This window comes from Cyanistes caeruleus, chromosome 3 (assembly GCF_971803275.1).
Source record: "Cyanistes caeruleus chromosome 3, bCyaCae1.hap1.1, whole genome shotgun sequence".
Taxonomy (NCBI): Eukaryota; Metazoa; Chordata; class Aves; order Passeriformes; family Paridae; genus Cyanistes; species Cyanistes caeruleus.
In genome coordinates this window covers 55,978,162-55,997,637 of record NC_141703.1, presented here as the reverse complement: position 1 = coordinate 55,997,637, position 19,476 = coordinate 55,978,162, and the positions used below count along the sequence as shown (strand labels likewise).

The 19,476-nt window shown below is 34.2% G+C and overlaps 1 protein-coding gene across 7 annotated transcripts in view; it reads right to left on the bottom strand.

Annotated features, from left to right (window-relative positions):
• DIAPH3 (diaphanous related formin 3) overlaps positions 1-19,476 on the bottom strand; it is a 203,669-nt gene that overhangs the window by 5,679 nt on the left and 178,514 nt on the right. The window lies entirely within an intron of this gene.

Genomic DNA, 19,476 nt, shown 5'->3' with positions numbered 1-19,476 from the left:
TTACTATAGCTGCCCACAGTTTAAATGATGTCCTAACACAGAACAACTTATAATGGTATGCTTATAACCTAGTAAAAGATACATCATATTCAGAAAAAGGAAACTGTGCACTAGCATCTAAACAACAACAACAAAAAAAAAAAACCAAAAAAACAAAACCCCCCAAAAAAATCAGTAGTATGAGACCTCCCTGCTGTGAACTTTGGGAAGCAAAATATGATCAGTTGGAGATTTTAAAATCCTACACAATAGTGTTATATATTTAATAGAGAACAAAAATGATTGCAAGAGACTCACTACAGTCAAGATAGATTTTTTTAAAACAACTAATAAATATTTAATATTAAAAAAAATGTTTAAAAGCTTTATTTCATCACACAGTTTCTCAGTAAAAGTCTTGATACCAAGGACGTGTTTTGGTTTTATGTAAATACTTATATACTGATTGAAAAATAAAGTTGCAAATACAATAAGGAGAACAGCATTGTGTGGCATTATGTGCTCGTATTACAGTCATACATCTCAATGTAGGGCATGACAAAACAGTAACATAAAAAGAACAATTGCAGTTACAACCTCATTACATCTCTTACCAAGTTAACAGGGAAAAATGTTCAAAAACCCAGTGGAATATTTGTGATCTTGCTGACTTGTGCTCCACATGCTGCATCAAATTCCTGAAGCTAGGTCTATGCCAACATTTTCCACAGCCTGCCCATACATTATTGGCAATGCAAATTATTTTTACATTTTAAGTCATGACTTGTCATTTAAGTCATGTCCTAGACAATACTCTGAAGGAATGTCCCCATGCCAAAGGGCTTTAGCTTGGAAAAAGTAACAGCCCTACCAATAACTCTTACCATTGGCTCTCCAGTTTGGTGCCACGGTTTGTCTCTGGTTCCTCATCCCTGATGTATGGAACTGAAATTCTCAAAAAGCTACACCATGCTGATGCCACGCTCATGTATTTTCCCAGCAAAACATCAGAGAAAAGAACACGTATTTTTAACAGCTATGTGTTTGCCATGTGCTAATTCTGGATGCAGCTATAGAGCATTCCCACAAGCTGAAATGCTTGACACAACCCAGTCGCTGTCTGGAAGTCCTGTCCATTTCTCAGAAATTTCACCGACCACATCATCATGCATGTTCTGGTGCAACCTTAATAAGCTGTACTTAGACAATGGTCACATACTATGGATGTTGTGGGGATACCGGGGTATATCCTCATATGTTTCATCTAAATAAACAGATTCCAAACTCTTGGCTTCTTATTATCAAAAATGCCAAGAAGAAAATAATTAATTTATGTTTTCCTCCCAATTTTGAAACGACAGTCTTGTTTCCTGCACCAACCCCTATTAGAGCCCCAGACACAGGTCAGTTGCGAGCCCCAAGATTTTTCAGGCACCCAATTTTCTTTATTTTTTACAGCCCAAAGTTGGCCTTCTGAAATCCATTCTGAGACTTTAGCCCTGGTGTGAGAACATAACAAGACATTGTTATACTTCTCAAAGCCTGCCTTATCCCTCAGAACCAGCATTTAGGCATAATATAATATTTAGACTGCTATAGCTAGAAGGTCCATCCATATTACATAAGATCATGCATAAAAAAATGGGATAGCTCCTTTCTGGATGGTTTAATGGAAAATATTTTAAATACTTTTTATTGATTTCATGTTTTCTCAATATCTCTGACTGACAAGGCTTGAGGAATGTCCCTGGTAAAAGGAGCACTGTGTTGTTATTACTTATTTCAGTTCAAACCTGCAGCTCCAGCCCTAACACATAAAGGAGTGTGAGCTGTACTCAAAAGATCTTTGCTTGTTAAGTAATTTCTTACACCTTTGTATTTCATACTAAATGCTCACAACTCTACTAATCTTAAGCAGACAACTCATGAGACTGAGCTACAAGAGCTACTGATATTTGGAACAATTTTTCTTTAAACTACGCACATTTCATTTGATAGTTGCTCCTGTTCTTGAGTATTGCAATCAGAAGGTGTGAAACACAAGGAAGAAACACTATCAGTAAGCTCAATTTTGGTGAGACAGTTTTCAGAAATAGTGAATATAGAGGGTTTATGTGTGTTTTAATGGCAAGAAGTGAGTGTATCAGCCCACAGTGTGACTAATACAGAGAATTTATAGGAACTAAATTTCAAAGACAGTAAATTACAAACTGTAAGCAAACTAATTTTTGACAAGAGGAACTCTGCTGGACCAGCTCCCTTTTACCAGGCCCTAGAGAAAAGCCTTTAAAAATTATTTTAATCCCTTTCCTATCAATATCTTCTCAAAGACTATTTTAACTTCCTGCTGATCGCTCCATTCAAACTTTTACCTATCCTTTCCAAAGACACTTTGCAATCGCAATGAAGTGGAATCAATTTCTCTGTTTAAACTAATATATTCTCACTTCTGATAAGACAATGACCTTTTTTTACAAGAAATGAAACTTTCACTTACTGGTATTTTAACAAAAGTCTTGAGTACCTGTCAAGATGAGAAAAGAACAAGAGTGTGGATCAAGATGCCGACAGAAATCACTGAATGTCAGTGAGAGAAGAAACCTCTGCAATTGTCTAAGATGGCTACTTCAGACTTAGGAGTTTGGCATCCTTCCTATTTCATCCTGAATTTCAGTTGATTTCCTGTGTCTTTTCATGCATTTTTCCTCAAAAGATGGCACATTTGGCAGTTTCTAGGAAAACTGAAAAATGGAAATTTCCAAAAAAGAAATCTGCTTTGTGGTCATTAATGATTTTTGGAGCACATGGTTTGAAACATTCTTGAAAAACTAAATTTTAAGTCTCTCAATTTCAAAATGGACAGATCATAAGTCATAACTTTAGTATTAATAACAAATATATTACTCTTCTTATTTACATCAGGCAAAGGGGGTTAAAAGGTAATATTGATCTACATGAATACCAGTGGCATGGGGTCTTCAGGCCCCAGTGGGAAGAAACAATCCACAGCCTAGGTGTTTATAGGACTTCTCTCAAGGTACAAATAGGACAAACATCAACTTTTTCTCCTCTTTAAGTCAAGAAACAACCAGGAAATTACAATAATAAAACTGGAAGTTAACATATTTAGAATATTTTAAATTCCTGGTATTCCTGGAACATGGTTTATTATTTGTTTTATTTTGTTCACAAGTATATTGCAGCTTGCATTCCAAGCTGTCTTTAGAGTTAACAGTCAAAAATGATGACTGTCTAAATTGGTGACCTGTGACAATATACACAGAGGTACATAGTCTAAAGCTATCCTCTTCAGCTGATGATAATTAAAGTAGATCAGACATACTAAAGTGCCTTTAAGCAGTAGACACATTTAGTCTCCAAACCTGTCTGCAAACCAGCTACCTATAGATGAATATTGCTTTCAAGGTGCACTTTGATAAAAAAACTTCAGGAATATGCATAAAGACTGCTGCTATCAAAGGAAAGCCACTGGCAGATGCAATTGGGAATGATAAGCAACATGCTGATGAACATAACTGAAATGGAAAAGAAACACATGATTTTGTCTTCTTTTACCAACTGTTGAGGAAAAACACAGTAGGAGGCCTCCTACCTCTGGAAAATAAAACCCACAACAAATCCAAACAACAAAGCAAATCTTAAAGGCTGACCTTATATTTATGAGATTCTACTCACTGCAGTTCTAAATGTTGTTGTTGCTTCTGTTCAGTATTTTCTATTTAGCATACACATTGAAAAAAAAACCCAGACAAACATGCAAAACCCACAAACCCTCACAGAAACCATGCCCCAGCCCTGGAGAGGTTCAAGGCAAGGATGGATGGGGTTCTGAGCAGCCTGATCTAGTGGGTGGTGTCTGTACCCATGGTGTGGGTGTTGGAATTAGATGACCTTTAAGGCCAATTCTGACACAAACCATTCTACAATTTTATGTACTGTCCTGGGGAGACTTTATGATACTTGTATCCCCAATCACCTGTTCTGTTTATGCTGGATGTTAAGTTCTGCACCTCTAAGACTGGTTCTGAGAGGGAAGGGGGGAAGAAGAAGCTGCAGTTTGTTTTCAGAAGCGGCGCTCGCTGCCCCGCACGCTGCTCCGGCCTGTGCTGTCTGCAGCACGGACAGACAGGGGGACAGAGCTCTCCTGTGCTGTTAGTTTTTAGCCAGCTGAGGCAGAGAAGTTCCCCAGACTGTGGCTTTTCTTTTCCTTGGAACTGTTCAAACTGCTCTGGACTGAAATCCCAGACAAAGCCCAGGAGCTCAGGCCTGTGGCCCACGGGGGCCTGGGCCTTGGCACTTTCCAGCGCTGGAGGGACTGATAAGGGACTGAGCGAGCCAAGTACACCCCATGGCAAGGACTTTCTGAATTTGCCATCTCTTCAGAACAGCGAGAGGTTCCATTGTTTAATATTATTAATTTTTCCATGTTTGTGAGTACTTTGCCTGTTAAATAAACAGTTTTTTCCACTTTTCTTGAAGGAGATTTGTGTCCCAAACTGGTAGGGCAAGGGGCCACTTGAAATTGCTTTCTAGAGGAACACCTTTGGAGGTTTCCTCCCAAATTTGCCCTAAACCTGAACATGTATCTACGTCTAGTAATTGCCTTAAAAATTTAAAATTTAACACTATTATTATTTCTATTATTATTATATATCTACTATTCTTGATATCAAATGTTTACAAGACATTCCCTAGCTATCCAGTTGCTGCTACAAATCTTATTTAATTTTTATTTCTTTTTTTCATCCCAAACTTCCATTGCCAAGTTTATATCAGCATTCAGAGTACTGGCAGGTTGAACTGCTTTAAGTTTGAATACAAATACCTTGCAATATCAGATCAAACCAACAAGAAAATCTATCTTTCATCTCTATTAATATATTATATTTCATAACTCTCATCATCTGTTGCTCTTGTCTCCTAAGGAATCAAACCACTTCTAAACTAAAGGGAGATCTACAGAGTCCTGGAAATACTTGTGGGAATAGCATAAAGAGGAGAGGCTAGAGCTGAAAGTAAATTAGGTGGGTATTAGTTTTAACAGTTGAATAGAAACACAATGCCCTCACATTGCTGTAAGAGGTGTAGGACCAATGTCCTGGGGCAGCTCTTGCCCACACGGGTCACAGTCACAGTGGGCCATCATTCGCTATTATTCAAAATATTGCAAGAATAGTGTATTCTAATTTTAAATGTTTTTAAGAAGTCTCTGGAAGAAAAGCAACAGAGAGCACTACATGCTGTTACTGCTATGACAGGCAAGAGTGTAGTGATTTACTAACCTGGACAAGTATTTATGAGAACTCTGAATTCTAATCTGTGCTTTTTAATAGCTTGGGTGCTTTTTAAAAGGACAGAAGCAGACCTGACTGTGAAGTTTAACTTGTGTAAACTAACATCCAAGATTGCCTTCATGAATAGACTGGATGGAAGTGGAATGAAGCTGAATCATCTTAGTTCATGTAACTTTCATATTATTATTATGGCACTTACTTTCCTCTGACAAAGCTCTGCAGAAAATAATTGACAGCATGCTAACAAGCAGTTGAAACCATGGAGCAAGAAACAGTACATATTCAAGAAGATCCTCTTGCAAAAGTAAAATTGGGAAATAAAGGCAGAGGAAAAGTGATTCATCTCTCCCTCATTCTACAAGGTTGTATATTCCTTTGACAATTCTTCTCTCTCTCCTTATATGATACTCTAATTAAAGTTATGTGCTTTTACTTAATTATTCCCTCTCTTTAGGATGGACTGTAATTTGGCCTTGTTCATGTGTGGAGAGAGATGGTATATAAAAAACATTTCTACTCTGCACATAATCCAGCCATATGTATATTTGACATCACCAACTGTACTGTGCAAGTGTGACAAACTGCTCTGAAAAGGGAGACTGATTTCAAAAGTCTCTGAAAGAAGAATTGTTACTTAAAAATGGCTTTTACTGACTCCTCCAAATACCACTGAATTATCGCAAGACAAATATAAGCTACATTATCATGGGTAATTAATCCAGCCATTGTGAATTCAAAATGCTGTATTTAACATCACTAATGGTGTGCACTTTTCATGCAATGAACGTATTTACTGCCCTTTATCTGACCAGTTATACTCTTAGCAGCCACTTTGGTATGCTAAAAACAAGAGAAGCTAACGGTATCAAAGTTAAAAGTTAATCTTATTGTGTACAGTTTTTTTTCTTTAAATTTCCAAAAATTTAAAATGCAACACACCTTTGCACATACAGAAAAAAATCTCTCTCTCATGGAGGAACTTAAAATATTACACAGAATATGAAAAACAGAGTAACTGAAAACTTGAACCCTTTATGCTCACTGAGAAAACAAGGCAGGAGGCAGTAAGACCTCCCAAGCCATGGAAACAGGATTCTTAAACATAGACTTGTTTTTCCTTTGTCTATTTTGACTTATGAAGCAGTCTTGCAAATACGTTTAGCTCAAAAGGTGATATTAAAAACAAATGGTTAGAGATCATCATGGTATATTAATTATGCAAAGGAACCCAAACCGAATTTAATCAGAAACAGGAGACTCCAAATAGGAAAAATTGTGTCTCTTTTTTTTTTTTTTTTTTTTTTTTTTTTTGACAGAGACGGTTAAGAAAACATTTATGGTAATGTCAGAGCATCTGCTGATTACAGTCAAAGCTGCAGGACGCCAGCATTAAATCACTGAACCATCTTGACAGCTTCTGAGTACTTGAATTTCATTCTAATAATAAATTGTTGTGAAATTTACACAAATTGGAAAATTAGCCAGAAAATATTTACAAAGACTATAGGTAAGAACATATAAAGCAGATATCAAATTGATTTGCATCTGAAAAAACAGGGCTAAAATAAATGTTTGGCACTCAGACACTTCTGAGCTGCATTTAATTGGTAAATATCTAAAAGACTAAGTGCTTTAAGAACAGAATATAATTTTATCATTCATTTCCTAACGATTTTGACCTACGTCTTTTGTTAGAATTGTTAGCAAGCTTGTTTGTTTAACATAAACACAGATGAGCCATTTGAACACAGCCTGCAACACTTAAAATCAATTTTTAATTCCTGACACCTGAGGATTCCACACAGAACAATATACTTCATTGTAAAGCTTTAATTGATGCATCTATGTGCTGCAGAGGGTGATTACTTGAATAGTAAGTATGAGACTTGTGATCTGGTTGCTAAGCAAATGTGAGAAAGAGGAAAAAGTCCAAGAAACGATGTAACAATGAATCAAGGTGCGATGACAGGATAATTATTCTGTGAACTGTCATGTTGAAGGACTCTCAGAACATTGACCTGCACTTGATCACACATCAGAAGATTGCCTGAGGGGTAATTAAAATAATAATACACAAGTTCAGTCCCTCCTAAAGAAAAAAACATATGCTTAACTTATTTCTCTGTAGCATGCATGGTCAAATACATTCTCATGTTAAATGTAATGCTTGAACAGTGCAAGAATTCAGAGAACACATTACAGCAAAGACCACTGAAGTTTATCTGAATTATCATGAATGCTTTTCTTTCTTCAATTGCTTTGGGCATTCAACTAAATATTATTCATTCTATGACACATAAAAGCATAAAAATCTTATTTTTATGGGAAGGGGTTTTCTGAAGGAAGTTGGGAAAAATGTAGTCCTTTCAAAATATGCTTATGGTTGTAAGGAAACATGTTCAAAAAGAATTTTTCCTCCTTTCCCTGAGATTTTATTGCTGAGCATGACATTGATTGCTCAGAAATCTCCTCAATTTTCCCCTCCATTATTCCATATGTAACTGAAGAAACTAGAAGACAGCCAGGAGAAGTTCTGTAGATACTCTTCAAAAATTTAAGACCACTCAAAAAACCTGAAAATATTTTTTCAGGACATAAAGTGCACACACAGTTTTATGAGCTCATAAATTCATTCAGACTAGAATGAATGAAACCTATAGGTTGCTCTCAGTCATACATAGGCACAATCGCCACACATTTCTTACAAAGAAAATGCTTTTACTCCCATCATATTCTAAAGAGACAATAAAAACACCTTTTAGGAAACACAATATACATAATAACTATTAAAATGACATTTCTTTGCAGATCAACTATATTGTGTAAACTCATTTCTAGCTCACCAATTAAGTCACTCATACTAAACATATCAGAGATATATTCTTAAATCTTTTCTAGCACCTTCATTACTGCTCATTTCCAGAGAAATGCTACACCTGAGTAGCTTTAAATGCTAAGGAAAAAACACAAATGCTACTGAAAAAAATCTCACAATATTGAACAGTTCACTGTGATCTTAGGAAAATTTATTTAAATGAAAATGTCGTTCATGTTAGCATTAATTTAAAAGCAACATCGTATACAAAAACATAATTTTCAGCTTTGTGTAATAAAATAATACCACATACAATTGGTATTATTATCTAGATTATCAATGTTAGCCAGAAGTGTTAAGAATAACAATTCAGCTGGCTTCAAGGAGATTTGTAAAAATTTTGCAGCAAGAAGAGTAGGCTACATGTTTATGTATTTTTATTTCAGACACATAGCTGAGGAAAATTTTGGGGAAGGGAGTGCGAAGGGAGAATGTCCTCAATGTCTAAGAATTCAGTTATGGTACTCGATAATTTATCTCACATCTCTTAAAAACCTTTGCTGCTGAGCTTACTAGCCAAACAGATTTTTTCCACAAATTAAGCTTAAAATCAGGACAGTTTAAATAAGATGAAGCAGATGTATAAATTTATAACTCTTTGGTTATATAACAGAATGCAGCTTAAAGCAAAAAGTTCAATTTCATTTGCGTAGATGGATTTCCTTTTTTTTTTTTTTTTTGTGGTAATGAGTGCTTTGAAATATTCTGTTACATTTAAAACAATAAACTACAAGTTTAGCTGGCCTTATTACAATTGCAATTATGAAATAGATATAACTCAGACTATGGATACATATGTATTGCAAGTTCAGAAAGAAACCTCTTTTCTTCCGTGTTATATAAAATTGTTTGTAACAAGAGCATGCGAAGTCCTGTGCGTCCTTGTGCCTGACCAAAGGCCCTTGATCCCAGTGTGAGATTAAGTGGACCGAATGAATTTGTGCTGGTTGCCTCAGGCTCCCTTCACATTCAGTGAGGAGGAACAAGCACTTAAACTGTGCTTCATTTCACCCTAATGTAGATACTTTAAACAGGTAAAGAGAGCACACACTGCAGATATCGAAAAGTAACTTCTGTATCTGGTAGCTCTAGACTTTTGACTGCAGCAAAGTCTGCATAAAAGGTGGATTTCCTATGCTGGACAGAGACAAGGGATTGTTGAGATGACACGTCCCCTTGTGAGGGAGGACAGGGTGCAGATTTGGTGATTTTAAGGCCTGATAGACTATTAAGTATACATCTCACTACTTGTTTAACAGAAGGAATAGAATTTCCCAAAGCTTTTTCTGGCTACATGTTCAATATAATTAAAATTAATTACAACTGTTATAGAGAGCAGTTTGGATATAAGCAGGGGAACTCTGTTCAGTATGCAATATGCTGAAAAGAACTGTAGATGTGAAAGACACCAATACTAAGTATGCTGCTCAACCAACCATTCAACCTATCACCATTTTTTTCCTTTTTAAATATCCTTCTTGTTCACTAACCTTTACCTCCAGTAGATATAGTTCTTAACTTGTTTAGGCTCTTCTCTCTGACAGATTTGTGATACCCTAGCTTTTATATAGCTTTGCAAGTTTCTGACAAGCTTGAAACATATTCTGGATTTAAAAATCAGCCTATAAAATAAATTATTTCTACTTCTGCATTGGTACATGGAATCCTACCCTTCAGGTGAAAATGATCACTGCTTTAAACTGAAATTCGCTTAGATTTAGTCCTGGCCATGTAAAACTTACGAAACTCTAGTTGTGTGCATCTATATTTAAGAATTTCACATCCACAGAGGACTAAGTGTTTTAGTCTTTAGTGATTATACTTTGAATGGGAGAGCAACCCTGTGATTATTAGATACTGGTTCTGAGTGTACACATTTTTGTTAAGTAAGATAGATTAGTAGGTGAAAGAATCAAAGTAACAGTGATTTGAGTTCCATGGAAGTGTTTTATGAATTCTCTTTCGAAAAAAAAACCAAGAAAACCCAAAAAAGTCAAAACACCCATAACATTGCTTTTTCAGAGTATGCACTAAGTTTAAAAAAAGGGATAAAAATAGTATGCAGTGACAAAAACTATAACAGCTCCTACTTTAATTCATGTAGTAGTAAACAAAATATTTTCATCAGGCCTTATTTTATGCATGTATTACAGAATATTTGTCTCTTACTTGTACAACATACTAAATATTTTGTTAAATTTGAATTATTCCATAAAGCATAAAGCTAAAGAACTAACAAAGAAAAGCATTAAGGTGTCAACATGGTAAAAATAATAATAATAATAACAATAATAATAATAATAACAACAATAATAATAAATGCCAACACAAACAGCTGTTTTTGGTATGAAACAAAAACATGCCATTACTTGAGACTCAATCATTTGAAAATACTGTTTTCATCAATCTTTTCATTGTTTAACAGATTTTAATATATATTCTATCAATGACCTATGCCATCAGAATTATAATAAATTTTATTTTATAATTTATTTTATTTATTTATTATTTTAAAATAGCATTTTCCTCATCAGCTTATGCACAGCTCCATTGTCACTGGTGCATATAGGAAGGACTGTGCTACACAAAGATTCAGCTGAAAGGTATTTCAAAATTAGGAGACAACTCATTTATAGAAAAATCTATCTGTGGGTGGCTGAGGTTGTGTACTAATTACACAAAATACAGAATTTCTGAGAGCAATACAAAGTGTGGAATGTTATCTATGGATCCTATGTACCCACTAGTGCTGTATTTCACTATAATGAAATCACTGTAGAGCGTGGTAGTCCTGGTGCAGAATCATTATGCCTGACTCTGCAGAACAATAATGGCAAAGAGATTGCTCTGTCAAGGGACTAGTCAAGGGAAAAAGGCAATCTTCAGAGCACAATTAAAAGCACATACTTTAGGTATCTATTGGCTTCTTTCGATTAGAGACAGAGCCTAGCTCAGATTAGTTTTAAACAGATAGTGAAGACAAGCACAAGAGATCCCACGTAATTAAGTGGAATATATCTACACTTGAACATAAAGCTTATTTACCTGCTTTACATGTGTCCATACTTGTGTGAGAATTGCCAGCTTTGAACAGTAATTTCTCACCAACAGTCTTTAAAATATGTTTTTTTCAAACAGAAGTGGTGTAATTTGGAAAGAGAAGTAGGCTGAAATAGCTAAATAGAGTATATGAGAGAGACACCTGTAAGAGCAGCACTGTGGGCAGCTGGCTGGCCTCAGAGGGTGCACTGTCATGACTTCCCAGCCAGAAAGACTGGTAAATCTTGGACTGGGAGTCCTTACCTGCCTTGGGAAGACAATTCTGTTGTTCAGAGAACAGTGATTCTTGGCTGCTTTAGGGGTGACGTGATCATCAGTAGGAAGAGACTGTACTTCTTGTCTGAGTTCAGTAACAATGGAGTCATTTCAACTGCAAATCCTTCTTGAGGATTTTATTCTAAAGCAGGTCCTAATGAGATGATAGCTTGCTCTCTTGCTCTGGGACCTTTACCAATTCTAGTCTCTACCAACTGTTTTCCTTTTTGCTTTTAAATGGCATTTAAGTCTTCTTTAAGAACACAGATTAGTAAGATAATGGTAATAAATTGCTGCAAGATACAGTTAGTTTTATCTATTTATATAAAACATTGACTACATGTGATTATATGCATGTGATGAGATGAGAAAGCATCTTAGAAAGAATTGAGCACTTATGATGGATGAGAGAGTTTTGGAAAAATATTTTCAGCTGCACCCAAGAGTGTGCAGGTAAATGATGGATAGGGAAAGGCAAGATAATCAAATTTATGATTGTTTAAGTCTAGGGTACAGAATAGCACTTGAATTCTGTGTACTTATTTGACTTGGATTAATGCAACCCACTAAATAGAACATTTAACAACAGGAAATTACATTAGAATGCTGGGTCAAATTTAAGAAACCACTCAGTCACCTATACTTTCTGGGAAAAAAAAAAAAAAAAAAGAGAAAAAAAGTCAGAAAATGTTTGAAAAAATTTCTCTGAAAAATATAAATTAAGAAATCACACTATAAAGTCTTTGATATTTTGTAATTTTTAACTGATGATTATTTCTCTTTAAGTTTCATTAAATGTCCTTTATTATTACCGAAGCATGAGATTTTTTTATTGGATGAAATAATATAAATCTAGATATAGAACTGGTTAAGCATTTTATTCTCAAAAACATTAATCACATTTTCTTGCTATATTCAAAAAAGTATAAATAAACTGTAAAAAATAGCTATAACCTGGTAAAGCAGAAAATTCAAAATAATGTGAAATCACCATTCCTGAAACTGTTTTTGCTTAAATGCAAAAAGTTGAAGGTTAAAAAATTATACATGGGTTATCAAAGAAATATACAATCTCCATGGAGAAAACCACTTGCTTTCTCAGCCAAAATTTAAAGACTTTTTAAATTAAGTCTTTGTGCAAAATGTTTCATTGAGTAATTGCCGTAATATTTCACAAAATAACAATGAAATTCAACAGCTGAGAGAAGATAAATATTGTCACATTTCATTCTTACAGTTTGGAGGAAATTGTATTTTTATCTTTGTAGCTACTTTACTAACAGGTTTTACTCCCATAAATAGGAAACATTACGTTTGTCCTCATTTGCAAATTTGGTCCTCAATGTTTAATATCCTGTGTGTGATAAATCGGAACTCAAATACACAGTATTGTCCCTTTTACTTCAGAGAAGCACTATTTTATAGCATAGTGCCTAGCATTATGACTGTGATACATTTATCACAATGCACTAGTAGCCAGTTTTCTAGAAAAAAAGCAATTGAGTAGTAGACCTTATTTAAGACTATAAGGAATAGTTAAATGGACAGCAGCAATTAACAAGATATGCAGTAGGACACATTTTAGAAATAGGTGTTAGGAAATATCTAGTGATATTTTGTTTGTTAGAGACATTAGACATCTTCTGGAGAAATGAAAAAAAATCAAAACACACTCCACTCTGCAGGATGCTGTCTATGAAGAATCTTCGAGTCTTTCAAGATCAGCTTTCACCATACTGGCCATGAATCAGTTTATTGTAACTACCACTGTGCTACCTGATGATGAGGGAAAAATAGTATTCTTCTCATTTTCACTGCATTTATTGCTTTAAAGCAGTTAAAAGAAAGGCAATTTTCCAAAATAAACAAACTCATGCATGGCTACTTTCTTTCTCTGCACCCCAAAAAACACCTCAGTAATGTTGTTCAAATAACTACTCATTTAAAAATACCTGACTTAGGGTTTTTTAATATATATAACTTTCAGTTGATTTCAGTTAAAAGAAATAACAGACACTTCTTAATGGTGCATTGCTAAAATATTAAAATAGGGGCAGTTTAAAAATCCATCACTTGGTGCAGTTATTGTTCACAACAGGAGCAGTAATTTCTTGTAGAGTGACATGTTTCCTTATGCCACAGCTATTCTTCCCTTACAAAAGCTGTTACTTTGAGGGGAGGGGACAAATTCTTGCCATCTATTACTATGCAGTCCATTACAATGGGTTCATTCATATTTATAATACAATCTGTGATGTTGATGCAATCACTTTAGACTTCACTGTTATTTCAAACAAATCCATAACTGAGAAAAAGGCAGGCTGCTGACAGGAGTTAATGTGGGTTTTACTCTGTTTACAATTGCTTTCTAATCTACTAAATGGCTGTGAAAATTGATGCACTGTTAGAAGTGCTTTTATACACTACTACAGATAAAGGGCTGTTATACTGCAGTAATCTCTGTAATGCTAAATTGAATTTTTGACAGTGTTTTCTTTCGTTTTTCCAATTTGAATGTGACAAGGTAGGCTACTGCATTTACAGTAAGCTTAATTCCATCAATGCAAAGCATTTTCCCATCTTTATTGAGATGCCTATTATAGCCGTGAAGAAAAGAAGTTATAGATAAAACTTGTAACTATAGTATATATGTACTTTAGGGAAAATCTCTTAGTGGTCAAATCATGAGGCAGAGTCACTAAATTTTGCCATCAAATTTGTGATCTGTTGAAGCTGTGCAAGTAAATCCTCAGGATGTAAAACAGAGTAGTACTGCTTCCAGAACTGCTCAGCTTGCCATGAAGGTAAACAGATTCTCCTTAAACATCACAAAACAAAATTTAGGATTAGGTGATTTCCTAATAAGTAACTTTCCAGTGGGATTTTGAGGAGACATGAAAAGATAGTTGATTTGTTACATGACCAATGAAATCACAATTATAAAGAAGTCAAAAGAATGTATACTTCAGTTTACCAGCCTAAAAACAAAGCCAGAAATAAAATAATGAATCCTTTTAAGCCTTAGATTTCCCTGATAAGAAGGTGCAAAAATACCAAGGCTGCTGCTGACATGAAGCACAAGTACCAAAGACCTAAGTACTGTAGAATAGGTGCCCTAAAAATTCCAAACACATGCCTGAAAAGCCTGGTGCCTCACTAAAACCTGAATCTGAGGAATGCAAGACAAATACCTTTTTATGTTCGTCAAGGAGCTTCTAATTTTCTATATGATGTGAAAATATAACTAAAAATTAATGATCAGAACTTCTACATGATTCCTGACGGAAATAACTCCTTTTATATTCAAGACATTTGCATATGTAGTAACTTCAAAATTTACTTATGTGTTTTAATTCACAAAATTTAATAAAGAGATATAGCTCTCAGATAATAAAAAAGCTTAGGTTGGCGAAGACCTCTATAGAGGTCATCTGGTTCAAACCCAGCTTCAAAATGAGATACAGTTGTTAAGTCAGATCATAAAATTTTTCAAAGGATAGACTGTTAAAGATTCAAACTTCATAATTTAACCTTGGATATGTTTAATCGCATCAGCTGAATTAAGTAGTCAAAGATAGTACCAAAAATGCCTGTGTAGGACAGCATGATCAGTCTGTGCAGAGCAGTAAGTAAAGTTCACCTAAATAGCCTTTCAACAAATCAACACAAATGTATAGTAACCAAGCTTCATGAACAATAAAGCTCACAGAGCAAACTCTTTTGGGTTTTTTCCCCCTTTATGACTTATTTCTTTCTTTGAATGTGCAGTTTTTATATTGCCATTTTCAAAAGCAAAAAAAGGCTTAGGGATTTAATTCTAGAATTCTTACTCAATTGAAGAAAACCTATTAAATTTAGGTGCTACTGAATAAATTTAATAAATTCTGCAACATAAATGAAAACTTGGGATGTAAAGATGATAATTTTAAAAGATTACAGTCATCAGAAGTTACTTCTAGAGTAGCTTGAAAATGTGCTAGGCATGGTCATCACTTATAAGCAATCTAATACTGTTTGTTTAGAAGAACCATGTTGATTGCAGGTCCAAATGTTATTTACTTCCCTACCAAATTTAAGAAAATATTTTACAATGGGTTTCTACAGAAAATTGATTATTTTGCTTGGCTAGTGCTAAGAAGAAGGAAAATCTGCTGCATACCTGTCATTTTCTAAGATTATTTTCTTAACAGCTAATGCAACCTCTTAGGAACAAAAATGTTTCTTCAGATAATTAGTGGTCATCTTCTAAATGCTGCTAGGAATTATTTCATCCCAACTTCTACTTATTTTTGAAACACAACCAAAGAAGCAACCTAATTTAACACCCCAGCTAACTTCAAATTCTGTCACTCTCTGCAGAAGTTGCTCATGTTCAAGTATACAATTTCAGTTGTGGTCTGTAACACTGCTTTGTACATTGTTGGTTTCAAATTTTCAAACATCTAGAACTTTCCTGTAAAACTATACTAGAATGAAAAACCCACAACTTATTATAAAAGACAGTTTTACATTTTGGAAAATTTACAGAAAATCAATAAATGTATCAAACATAAAAAGAGGACTGGAGCATCTCTCCTATAAAAAGGCAGGATGAGAGAGCTGGGGTAGTTCAATCTGGAGGAGAGAAAGCTTAGGGGAGACCTTAAAGTAGAAATCCAGTGCCTAAAGGGGGCTTATAAAAATGAGAGAGACTTTTTACACAAGCAGACAGTGACAGGACATGGGGCAATGGCTTTAAACTGAAAGACAGCAGATTTAGATTTGATGTTAGGAAGAAATTCTTTACTCAGAGGGTGGTGAAGAATGAACAGGATGTCCAGAGACTGTGCATGTACATCCCTGAAATGTTCAAGGCCAGGTTGGATGGGGTCTCAACCAACTTCATTCTAGTGAGTGGCATCCATGCCCATGGCAGAGGCATAGGGACTTGATAATCTTGAAGATCCCTTCAAACCCAAACCATTTTATGATTCTATGCTTAGCTATTCATTTAATGCTTCACAACTTTCAGCATGATTCTGGAAATCTGGATTTCTTATTTAAGTGGAAATTTGAGAACAACTTAATAGAAAACGTTGCTTCTGTGAAAATATAAGCACCTCTTATATTTTATATAATAGCTCTTAGCAGGCTAAGCTTTTATATATATAGCTCTATATAAGAGCTATATATATAAGCTTTTATATATATAGCTCTTAGCAGGCTGACATGCATGTGACAGACCATGAATCTGTAGAACCAGACTTACAGAAACTCTACCTAACCATACACTAGCAGGGAACTTCTTACTGGTAAACTGTTTTAAATATAACAAAACTGAGGTACTTGTAAATTGTGGAAATTAAAGTTACTTTGAGTAACTTTACGTTATACATAAAGTACGTATCCTTTGTGTTATACCTAAAATTCATCTGAAGCAGAATTTGAGCATATTTAACAAAAACAGCCTTGACAATTAGAAGTTTGACACATATTTCATAAATATACCTACTTGTATACCACAGAAATAGAATAAGATTATAAATAACTGTAGTTGCAAATGAGCTTTGAATTTTCAGCTAACCTGTCAACATGAAAGGGGCCTTTTCTTGAACTGCATCATGTAAGTGTAAGATCCTGCTTTGTCTGAACAAGAAGAGATGGAAATATGGGAGTCAGGTCATATGATGCTTTTTAAAAATTCCTCTCCTGTTCCAGCAAATTGTAGTTTTACTTCCTGAATGTTCCACCTTTTAATAAATTAATTTCCTGAAATGCTTTTCAATGAAAACATACAGGAAATGGGGATTTATGGGAAAATATAATTAAAACCACAGTAAGATTTCAGTATGTAATATTGCTAATGTTTAAAGATAAGGACATAGACTTTTGTCAATAGCATTTGGTAAAATTACTTCATACAAAATGCTATTTCTACAATAAATATAGCAAGGTGGTTTTTAAGTATTCATATCTGTATAAATTTTAGGTTCACACTATTTCAAAAATAAAATATCAGATGAAGCTTTTCTTAAAAACTATAAAGTTTATCATTTAACACCTGTGACAATTGCCTTTTTCCCTATATATCTTGCTTATATTAAAGGAAAATTGAAATTAAATACAGCTTTTATAATTTCTATTTCTTGTACTTATGTCTTAAAGACAGAAAACGGAAAGAAAAATCAATCACAAATGTCAGCAGTGTCTTTTGAGATACACATTGTTAATATCACAGAAGCTGTAATTTAGAAGCATACAATTTAAGTCCAGATTGCCTGATTTACTTTACTGACTCCCTGATCTAGTTTAGTTGAACACTGAATTTAAATAGAGGTGCTTGAAGTCAGGAGGGACTTCTGTATGTGCTTATATGCTGTGCTGAATCAACATCCCATTGCAACAAATCACAAGTACAGTATGTTTAACAAGTGTAACATGGCAAGCATATTTATCTGCTCATAACAAAGCTGAAAACGACACCTTCTCTTTGCATTTTTTGAGTTAGCAAGAATCAGCAGGCAGGAATAACCTTACTTTTCTTATCTACTTTACCTTACAAATAATTCTTTAGCGTATCAAACCAAGAGCAGCATATATGTTTTGAAGTTGAAAGGAAAAGGTTCAAACTGGCATGCTTTAGCTGTTTGTTAAGTGCTTTTCTCCTAATGAATTGCCCTGTTGCTCTGCATCACTCTGATTGCAGTCTAACAGCTTTCATTAGTCATTATAAATAAGGCTTTGTGCCACATTATTTACATTCTTATAGTAAATAGCTAGAACTTCACACCGTAATAATTCAGACTGCTTCTGCACCAGCTAAAAATAATCTGGCAATGTCTAATAGATGATTTTACCTTAAAAATCTGAAATTTTTTGGGTTTGTAGGTTTTTTGATACAATTTTACCATCAGCATAATTCCATTATGGCCAAAATCCTTGCCAATAACAATGCTAAGGGAATTGGAATTTCATTGTAATTAGACTTTGCAAACTGGCCTTCTCTTCTGGTAGAATTGTCACGAGAAGAAACTGATATTCAAACCTTAAAATATGATTACTGCTTGAAAATTAACCAGGACTGTAAATATGCATAAAAATGAGCTTAAGAAAAATCTGAATCACAAATATGAACAATAGTACATATTAATGAGTAACAGGATTGTTTTCATAATACACAACCATTTTCTAGATATTTTGGTAACATTTCATTAAAAATCTTCATTTTCTTCTTTAACACTTCAGCATGTTAAAAAAAAAGAATACAACAACTGTTATCTGAAATATTGTTTGATGGTAGAGATTCTTTGTAAAACAATTTTCTATTAAACATTATTTTACCCAGGTCAATCTAAAGTCAATAAATTTCAGATATAACTGATCTCTTATGAATTCTAGTGAGTGATTTAGGCAGAAAAGTGAAGAATGTTACAATTTTTTAATGAACTGTTTTTGGAAACCAAACTGCTTCCCTTTGGCTGAAAAAAATATAAGCAACAGAACCCACATCCACATTGAACAACAATTATTACAGAGAATATTTTTCATTACTAACACTCTGGAACGCCCTAATTTTGGTACTAGTAAAAAAATAATGCCTGATTCTAACAAATATATAATTATTAAATACATTATTAAATACGTATTTATATAATCATAAATGATGATGTCCATAGACACTTTATATACATGCAGGTATTATGCATGAATATACATTACATCCAGATTTCTTGACTCAACAGGATTTAGTGAAACTTTTAATGCCAATATAATTCTGTTAATAATCTACAGCTGTCCTTTGAAACAGTGACTTTGCAAAATCACAGCTGTCAGTCTAAACTCAGTTGCAAAAAGGCAGTTCACCTTCTAACTAATTTATTCTAAGAAAAAAAAATTATCAAGTGCATTACAAGGATTTAAAAATAATATTTACATATTATAATAGGAAAAAGTACAAAGACATGAAAAAATGTCTATAAATGATGCTGAGTCAACAAAAAGGAAAATAAATGA